Source organism: Protopterus annectens, chromosome 8.part0 (genome assembly GCF_019279795.1).
Source record: "Protopterus annectens isolate FY-2018-M chromosome 8.part0, PAN1.0, whole genome shotgun sequence".
Classification (NCBI taxonomy): domain Eukaryota; kingdom Metazoa; phylum Chordata; order Ceratodontiformes; family Protopteridae; genus Protopterus; species Protopterus annectens.
In genome coordinates, this window is record NC_056741.1 from 91,542,723 (window position 1) to 91,553,509 (window position 10,787).

General features: G+C 41.3%; 1 protein-coding gene across 1 annotated transcript in view; it reads right to left on the reverse strand.

Annotated features, from left to right (window-relative positions):
* The window catches only part of LOC122807973 (asialoglycoprotein receptor 2-like), a 406,546-nt gene that overhangs the window by 240,116 nt on the left and 155,643 nt on the right, over positions 1–10,787 (reverse strand). The window lies entirely within an intron of this gene.

Consider the following 10,787-nt stretch of genomic DNA (forward strand, 5'->3'; position numbering starts at 1 on the left):
ATCCCTTGTTAAAAGAAAAAAAAATTACCATTGTGCTAGAACAATATATTTGGGATGGGAAGAGGGAATCTGTTAATAAAGCAGTGAGAACCATGGCCATGCAGAACTTAGTCTTAGGAATTTCCATATGTAAATATGTGGAGGCCTGTATTATTCTGCCATTTTGTTGTAAAGAAGGAATCTACAAAAATGGGTCCAAATAGAGTGCTTCTTAATGCACCCTCCACATGTGGTATAAACTGGTACCCTAGATATTTACCTAAGTTTTTAAATCAGTGTCATTCATTAAAACAAAACATTCCTTGGCCTTCAAACTTTATCACATACTCTTCCTAGGTATTCTGTTAGGGGCCTTGCTGACCCTTGTGGGGGAATCCAGCTTTTTTAGTGTTAGGCTGTCCTTAATAGATTCTAAATGAGATTGTTAGGAATAAAATGTTTAGCTGACTTAACAGTACCGGTGGGCCCCTCCCTCGTATTTACTAGTTCTGAATCAATTAAACAGTGAATGGGACAACCTATTTCCTTTTAGACATTTCTGTGGTTGAGGTATATGTTAGCTAGATCATAGGTTCATAGGATCATAGGTTCATAGGTTGGTACTAGGCTATTGGCTCTAGGGCCTATACAAGCCTAGCCATAACAATTATTCCCTGGATATTTCTTCCCACAATATTTACTTCCCTGGACCCTTGTCTAGCAGGGCGACTGACATAACCCCGGGGTGAATTTCCTATCCCCCATCCAGTCATCAAGGTTCCTTTTGAAGAGGGCCAATGAGGCGCTCTGCTTGACATGTATGGGCAGTCTATTCCAGAGTCTGGGGAGTCTCAGGGTCAGGAACCTATCCCTGCAGCATGATTTGTTCATTGTGATGACAAGGTTTAGCTCTCTGGAGCCTGTGGCTCTGAGGGATTGGGATTTCTTTAATTGGAGCATGTCCAACAGCTCAGGGTTTGACATGGCCTTGTATGTTAAGCAGAGATCGCCTCTGAGTAGACGATATGCCACAGAGTATAGCTGGAGTTTTTTTAGATGGTCAGCATATGGCATCTGTTTTAGGCCTGTGATTCTTTTAGTGAGGTATTTCTGTGGCCTTTCCAGCTGTTGCCGATGTCCTGTGAGGTACATACCAAACGGGGCATTATAAGCTATAATGGGTCTAATGAGGGATGAGTACAGTGGGACAATGACCTCCCTTTTTCTGGATGAAAAACCCTTAGTGATGAGGTGTGCCACACAGAAGGATTTCCTAGCTGTTGCGGTGATGTGGTTATCGAAAGTGAGACCACTGTCCACCTGCATCCCTAAGTCTCTCATCACACTTTCGATGTTTAGTGTACTGCCACCTATGTGGTAATTCCTGGGTACATGGTTTTCCCAAAGGGGATGACTATACATTTCTTGGCATTAAACTTGAGTCTGTGGCTCTGGCATCAAGCATCTGTTTCTGTAAGACCCTTTTGTAGAATATCCACATCTTTTGGGGATTCAATAACAGCTCCCAATTTGCGAACTTGTTAGCCTGAGTCCCTTAGTTTTGGCCTGTACTTCATAGAAGTAGATGTCAAACAAGAGCCATCCCAGGACTGAACCCTGAGGTACTCCACTTGCCACTTGTCTGGAGCTGGATTTGGAGTTGGCTACTTTTACAGTCTGGGTTATGTCAGTAAGCCAGTTGGCAACCCATCAAGTGATGTAGGGATTTATGCCCAGCTTAGTAAGTTTATCTATGATTCCAGAGTGGGAGATCATGTTGAAGAACTTGGCGAGGTCCAGATAGGCTGTGTGGACTGTCTTACCCTCGTCCACACCTCTGGAGACTGATTCGAAGAAGTCAATCAGGTTCAGGAGACAAGATCGGACCTTCATGTACCCAAACTGGTTTAATCAGCATACTACTCAAGATATATCTCCTTTAAAGGGTTGTGCTAGGCATTTGTTTTTTCCCTCTTTTTACCCAGTTTTTAATTTAGAAGCAGCTATGTTTTATGAATGTCAGATTCACACTATCAGCCCAGATCAGAAAAAAATATCAGTGTATAGTTAAGTAAAATTACACTGGAGTTGTTGTCAACTAAATAGGTAACGTTTTGAAGAAAATGGTTAGGCAACATACACACATAGACACACACTCATCCCCAAGCAATACATACTCAAAAGGGCCTAGCTCAGTGATGGCAAACCTATGACATGCACATCAAAGGTGATATACCATGACATTTTGGGTGACACACCAGCGTTCAACATCTGAGTTACCAAACAAACTGAATGAACAAAAATACAAGAAGTATGTGACCCTGCACTTATCTATTAAAACTCAGCAGCATAAAGGTCATTAATTGATGTTAATCAAATCAAATGCAATAAGTTCCATATTTTTTCAGTTCAATTCAAAATTACTATTAAAATTAGGGTAATTTTTTGGTGCACTACTTTAAGCCCAATTATCAGTGCGCATATCGTTTTCCCTATTGAAAGTCATTGATTTTTCTTTTACTTTCATAATACATAGCAGCACACATGACTGGACTGTATTTTTTTTAATAAATGAATATGTAAAGAATTCTTTCTGTTTTGTTCAGGGGGGGGTGACATGCCAACAGAGTCACGAAAGGCAGTTTCCGAATTTTTGATACACAGAGCCCAAAAGGTTCACCATCAATGGCCTAGTTCATGACTTTAGTTGAGCATGGTGTAGTATTAAAAACTCCACAGCAGAACAACAGATGTTCATCGTGTTACCGTGCTACAGTCATCACACTTGGGTTATCTTGTCATCAGGCGGTCCCGCAGTCGGCCTGAATTCCAAAGTCTTGGTCCGGCGTCGGTTGCTGTCGCTTCTTCCCTGATGTCAGTGCACCAGGGGTATATAAGAGGCATCTGACGCCATTTTCCCCAGTCTTTCTTGCCACGTGTTGCCTGAAGCAGAAGCAGTTCGCAAGTGCCGGTCTGCCAACACCTGAGATTTTCTAATCGAATTTCAGTCTGAAGTCTTCAAAGCTAAGTACCCCATTGGGGAACCTTTTCTTGCCTCAGTCTGATGTCAGAAAAAGTTAACAATTGCATTTCTTGTGGGAAGCAAATACCTCATAAGGACTTTCATTCTTATTGTATACCTTGCCTAGGCCTAGACCACAATGTCACTGGTTGCCGGTTTTGTGCTAGGTTCAATAAGCGAACTATAAAGTGACGCTTTGATTTCGCACGACACTACTTCGGGAGGAAATTTAATTACACTATGCTGTCGGAGCAACCGACTACCGGCATGCATAAAAAACACAAAGATAAAGACAGGCAGCCTAGATACAAGCCAGACTTCGAGGCCTCGGCTGGGCTGGTCGCTGGTTCTCTGATTTTCACTGAGGCGCCTACGCATCCTCTGGCGACCACAGAATTGGAACCCCAGACTGCCTTGGATTCTCAAGCAGAGAGTTCTAGGCTGATGCAGCCATTTTCTTTAGGCCCTACCGATGACATTGCAGAAGGAGAGGCCAGTGCTGTGGAAACACCTTCGGTTTCAGAAGGTGTCTTCAGACCGACTACTCTCACCATAAAATCTTATGCTAAGCTTAAGACTCCTCTAAAACCAAAAAAAACCTGCACATCAGTGTGCAGTTCAAGGCCCCATGCCTAAGAAACAGATGCTTAAAATGGCTGAAGATTTGATTTCTTTAATCAGGGGTTCCCAACCTCCCCCTGACAAAAGGCCTAAACAAGAGGAGGATTATGCCTCCTCTGATCAAGTGTCTATTTCCTCAGGTGCCTCTGAGTAACAGGATTACCGCTTTCCCTCTTATGAAGATTCTGATTCTGAAGATTCCCTCAGCTTCTCCCCCTGAAGACTATTCCTTTGGGGAAACCTTACATACCATGAGGGAACATTTCCACTGGGAAGGCCAGGACTACTCCGACTCAAAGAAAAGTCTCCGAGAGTTTCTTTTACTCCCCCAGCACAGACCACTTGCTATCCCTCCAGTTTTAGACATTGTGGATGATGTTTACTTAGAATCTAGTCTAAATCCAGATTCTCTGCCTCCTGCTCCAGCCAAACCAGATAGATATTATAGAGTGCCTGATTCACACAAATTCCTTTACAAAAGCCCTGTTGCTGACCCAGAGACAATCTCCAAGGGTCCCAAAGGGGCTAAGGCTTCTATGGCTAAAAATCCTGTACCCTCTGAAAGGGACTCCAGAGCACCAGATAGGTGGGGGAAGAAGGTTTACACCTCAGCTACTTTAGCTATGAGAGCACTAAATTGTCAATTCCACATGCTTAAATACCAGCAAGCTTCCTAATGTCTCAAATAAAACAAAAGATGAGCATGCACCCTCAACAGTCTGAATTCAAGGAAATGCAGGATCTGTTGCATGCAGCTGAACAGGTGGGCAAACATACTTTACAATGTGGATTTGATTCCTTGGAAGCTTCCTGTAGAGCAGCTGTTACTGGGTTTGTTATACGTAGGCATGCTTGGTTAAAGGAACAAACTCTGCCTGATCATGTTAAAGCAAAGTTACTAGATGCACCCTTACAACAGGATGTCTTATTTGGGGTTAAAGCAGAAGAGGTTTTAAAGAAAATGGAGGATAAGGAAACATCTATGCAGATGGTCAAAGATTTCTTACAGGTACAACCCCAATGCTTCAGCAGAAATTGGCCAACAAAAAATTGGTCCTTTCCAGCTTCTGACAGACCACAGAGGGGTAAATACAGGTGCCCAAGGAGCAGAGGACAAGCACAAATTCCTTACAAACCTCGCCAATGGGGCACTGCAACACAGAAGGGAGGAGAAGACAGGTCCCAAACTACTAGAAGGCAAACACAATGACTTAAACCTCAAACTGCCAAGCAAAACTCTCTTGGCTGCTCCCTTGGGAGGAAAATTAGCATTTTTTACAGACAACTGGTGCATCATCACAAAGGACAAATGGGTCCTAGACATTATCTCACAAGGATACAGATTCCATTTCCACACCTTGCCAAGGATAAAAGGAATGCCAAACCTGCCACAAAATCAATGGGCAGAGGCACAAAAACAAATTACAGCTCTCATGGACATGAGAGTCATTCATCTGGTACCTACACAGGAGCAAGGCCAAGGATTTTACTCAAGGCTCTTTCTAGTCCCCAGAAAGGACAATGCTTGGAGACCCATTCTGGACCTTTCAATTCTAAACACCTTCTTGCAAGTACCCAAAGTCAAGATGCTAACACTACAGCAGCTTCTTCCCATGTTGGGCAAGAAAGCTTGGCTAGTAACGTTGGACCTCAATGAGGCATACTTGCATGTCCCTATCAGACAGAATTGCAGAAGATACCTCCGTTTCATTGCAGGTTCAACCCATTACCAATTCTCTGCACTGCCCTTTGGCTTATCTACTGCACCCAGGGTCTTCACAAAATGACTGACACCAGTAATTGCATACTGCAGACAAAGAGGAATTCAAATATACCCATACCTGGATGACTGCCTCATCCAAGCAGAAAGCAAGGACATTCTCTTACAACATCTGGCTTTTGTAAAACACCTTCTAAGTTGCCTAGGGTACACAGTAAATGAAAAGAAATCAAAACTAGTGCCCTCACAAAATATGACATTCCTGGGTACCAACTTGAATACAATGGCCCAGATGGCTTATCTGACGCCAGACAAACAACTACAACTAACTCAATACTTCAAAACAATGGCAACAAAGACCCAACTCTCTGCAAGAAAAATGTGGCAGTCCTTGGGCTTCATGGCATCTTGCATGCTACTAATACCATTTGAAAAACTGCATATGAGGAAATTACAATGGTAACTAAAAAGCGTATGGACTCAACACAGCCACAGCTTGGAAACAATGATACCTCTCATTCCCTGCCTTCAACAGAAGTTTCTATGGTGGTCACAGGCATGTCACTTCAACAAGGGTCAGCCTTTCACCTTACCCCCAGCCAGGCAAACTATGACAACAGATGCATCGGACTATGCCTGGGGGGCACACATGGCAGGACGGTGCATTCAAGGCATATGGACTGCAGATCAAAGGAATCTGCACATCAATCAAAAAGAAATGCTAGCTGTACAGAATGCCCTGACAGCCTTTAAGGACCTCTTACATCCAGAAAAGCTTATAATAAGGACAGACAAACACCACAGTAATGTGGTACATAAACAAATAAGGGGGTACACACTCCTACCCTCTATGCAGGCAAGCAATGACCTTGTGGAACACAGCACTGGCTTACCAAGTTCAATTACAAGCTCAATTCCTGCCCGTAAAAAAGAACACATTGGCAGATGACCTAAGCAGAAACATCATGCATCCCCACGTGTGGAAACTGGATCCACAAGTATTTGCAATAATAACTCAAAAATGGGAGTGTCCAGACATAGATCTGTTGCCAACCCCCAAAACTATCAGCTATCAAAATTTTGCACAAGGACATTTCACCGTCAAGCTTGGAAAGTGGATGCATTCTCATTCAGTTTGAAAATGCTGACAGTATATGCCTTTCCTCCATTGTCCCTTCTCACAAAGGTGCTGCTGAAAGTCAGGATGGAGACCCCGAATGATACTCATTGCCCCAGACTGGCCACGCCAGCACTGGTACCCACTATTAAGGAACATGGCCCAGGGCCCACCATGGATTTTACCACAAATTCCTCATCTGCTCACACAGCAAGGCAGTCAGATTCTACACAGCCAGCTCAAAATCTTAAATTTGGCTGCATGGCAAATCACCTAAGCAACCAGCCAGCTCCTCTTTCACAAGCTGTTATGGATGCTATTCTGGAGGCCAGGAGGCCCAGCACCAGGAAAGCCTACTCAGACAAATGGAAAAGATTTTGCGCCTGGAACCAAGCTAAAGGCCAAAATACCCTTCAGCCGGACATACCTCAGATTCTACAGTATTTAACTGAGATGTTACACAAACGACTTTCTTTTTCATCCATTAAAATCCATGCCTCAGCTATTTCAGCTCACTACAACATGTCTCCTCCCTTATTTTCACATCCACTTCTAAGGCAGTATCTCAGAGGGGCCAAAAACATTAGGCATCCCAGGAGAGCGCCAACACCAACTTGGGACCTAAATTTTGTTCTGGAAAAACTTACGCTACCACCTTTTGAACCAGCTTTCTCAGCTAACTTAAAGTTTATATCATGGAAGACTGCCCTGCTGCTAGCAATTACTTCAGCCAGAAGAGTCTCAGAGCTACAGGTGCTAATGGCAGTAGAGCATTTCCTCATTTTTCATCAAGACAGAGTTTCTCTACTAACTAACCCCTCCTTTATGCCAAAGGTGGTATCCAGTGTGGCTCTAAATCAAACCATCCATTTACCCTCCTTCATTCCAAATCCACAGAACAAAGGAGAAAGACTCCTGCATTCCTTGGACATTCACAGACAACTACATTACTATTTGGATAAAACTAAGGTTTTCAGAAAATCTGACCAACTTTTTGTATACTATGCTACAGCATCACAAGGAAAGGCTATCTCAAAACAGGCCGTTTCCAAATGGATAGGACACTGCATACGTTTTTGCTACACTCATCATGGAAAACCAGTTCCTGCTAGCATAAGGCCCCACTCTACCAGGGCAGCAGCTACATCTACAGCATTCCTCAGGGGGTTGCCAACCAAGGATATTCTGGAAGCTGCAACTTGGAGTTCAGTACACACCTTCACCAAACACTATCACTTACCACTTTACTCTAAGACTAGAGCTTTCTTCGCCACTGCAGTTTTGCAGGGCCTTCTAGCTTCCTCTAACCCTGTTTGACTTCACCTCCCATCCTTAGCTTTGGGATTCTACCCAAGGGTGATGACTGCAGCAGGGTAAAATGATGAATATAGTACAGTTTTGTACCTGCCATAAATGTAGATGTTCGAGTGTATACTCTGCTGCAGTCCAGGTTACCCTCCCTCCATCCCCACTAACCTAACTAAAACCTTTCAATACCTTAAAATCTGATACAACCTTTGTGATGTATTTGCTTATAGCTGGAGGGATGTTTTGTTTATGATAAACTTTTATTATTGGTACTATCAACTGACCAACTTTTGGGGGGGCACCTGACATCTGGGGCAAGAAAAACTGAAGAAAATGGCGTTGGATGCCTCTTATATACCCTTGGTGCACTGACGTCAGGGAAGAAGCGACAGCAACTGACGCCGGACCAAGACTTTGGAATTCAGGTTGACTGCGGGACCGCCTGATGACAGGTTAACCCAAGTGTGATGACTGCAGCAGGGTATACACTCAAACATCTACATTTATAGTAGGTACAAAACTGTTCTTTTTGAGACTGCCTACCAGCACTCTAGTTCTGGGAATCTTTAGTAAGATGGCTTAAGCAGACCATAGGTCTATCCCTACCTTGCTCTAAGTCTATATTCTGGGCAGGCTTTTTCCAGTCTTCTACAGAATATATGTAGCCCTGGATTTCTTAGCATCTACAGCTTTCAGCAGTGACAAGGGCATACATTACTTCTGATTGAATATCTCCTACTTCATTGATAAATGTAGGCTTATTCTCTTAATACTTAAATAAGTTAACTGTCTGGGAGAATGAAGACCTATTAAGAAGGTATCAAATCAGCTGTGGATCTTAGCACTAATTTGATGTACTGAAACAGCTTAGCAAACATTTATTTCCAGTTTAAAGCAAATATTAATTTCAAATTAGTTTTCAATTTAGGTTTATTCATTTTTAAAATAATATATATGCACTCTCTGAATTGAGGAATATACAGAGTTCATAATGTATAATTTATATTGTTAGTTTTCTTTAATTCATGTTATATTTATGATTACTCAAAATGTCAGCACTGGAAATTAATGGTATTAGTTCATGTACTGAGCTTGGTTCTGTTTGTCATTTTTCCTTGTTTAAAACACACACACACACACACACACACACACACACACACACACACACACACACATATATATATATATATATATATATATATATATATATATATATATATATATATATATATATATATATATATATATATATATATATATATAGATACACACACACACACACACACACACACACACACACACACACACACACACACACACACACACACACACAGTTGATATAAAAAGTGCACACACCCTTGTTAAAATGCCAGGTTTTTGTGATATAAAAAAATGAGACCACAGTAAATCATTTCAAAACTTTTCCCACCTTTAATGTGACCTATAACTTCTACAATTCAATTGAAAAATAAATAAATCTGTTAGGGGAAAATATAAAAAACAAAATACATACAAAAAGCTGGTTGCAAAAGTGTACACACCCTTAAACTAATACTTTGTTGAAGCACCTTTTGATTTAATTTCAGCATTCAGTCTTCCTGGGTAAAAGTCTATCTGCATGGCACATCTTGACTTGACAATATTTGCCCACTCTTCCTTGCAAAAGATTGTGATCTCTTGTGCACAGACCTCTTCAGGTCACCCCACAGATTTTCTATTGGATTTAGATTTAGGCTCTGGATGGGCCATTCCAAAACTTTAATTTTCTTCTGGTGAAGCCATTCTTTTGTTGATTTGGATGTATTCTTAGGGTCATCATCATGTTGAAAGGTGAAATTCCTCTTCATCTTCAGCTTTCTAGCAGATGCCTGAAGATTTTGGGCCAAAAGTGACTGGTATTTGGAAATGTTCATAACTCCCTCCACCTTGACTAAATCCCCAGTTCTAGCTGAAGAAAAGTAACCTCAAAGCATGATACTGCCACCACCATGCTTCACCGTGGGAATGGTATTCCTTTGGTGATGCAAAATGTTGTTTTTGCTCCAAATGTACCATTTGGAATTGTGGCCAAGAAGTTCAACAATTTTCTCATCAGACCATAACACATTTTCCCACCTGCTTTTGGGAGACTTAATGTATTGTTTTGCAAATTTTAGCCAGGCCTGGATGTTCTTCTGTATAAGAAAAGGCTTCCGTCTTGCAACCCTACTCCATAGTCCAGACATATGGAGTATACAGGAGATTGTTGTCACATGTAGTGCACAACCAGTACTTGCAAGAAATTCCTGCAGTTCCTTCACTGTTGCTGTAGGTCTCTTGTCAGCCTCCCTGACCAGTTTTCATCTTGTCTTTTCATCAATGTTGGAGTGATGTCCATTTTTTTGCAATGTCACTGTTGTCCCATATTTTTTCCACTTTTTGATGACTGTCTTCACCACGTTCCATGGTATATTCAATGCTGTGGAAATTTTTTGTACCCTTCTAACTGATACCTTTCAACAATGACATCCCTTTGATGCTTTGTAAGCTCTCTGCAAACCATTGCTTTTGCTGTAGCAGGCAGCTGAGTAAATGCCAGGAAAATCCTACAAAATTACAAAATTACAGCTGAAATTTATTTGGGATTAATCAGAGTCTCTTTAATTGATGGCAGGTGTGTACACAAGAAGACTGAATGCTGTAATTAAAGCAACAGGTGCTTCAATAAAGTGTTAGTTTAACAGTGCGCACACTTATGCAACCAGATTATTGTATATATTTTTATTTTTTTATATTTTCCCCTAACACATTTGTTTGTTTTTCAATTGAATTGTACAGGTTATAGGTCACATTAAAGGTGGGAAAAGGTTTGAAATGATTTATTGTGGTTTCTTTTTTATATCACTAAAACCTAGCATTTTAACAGAGGTGTGTATACTGTTTATATCCACTGTATATATATATATATATATATATATATATATATGTATGTATAAAATATGTGTGTGTGTGTGTGTGTATATATATATATATATATATAT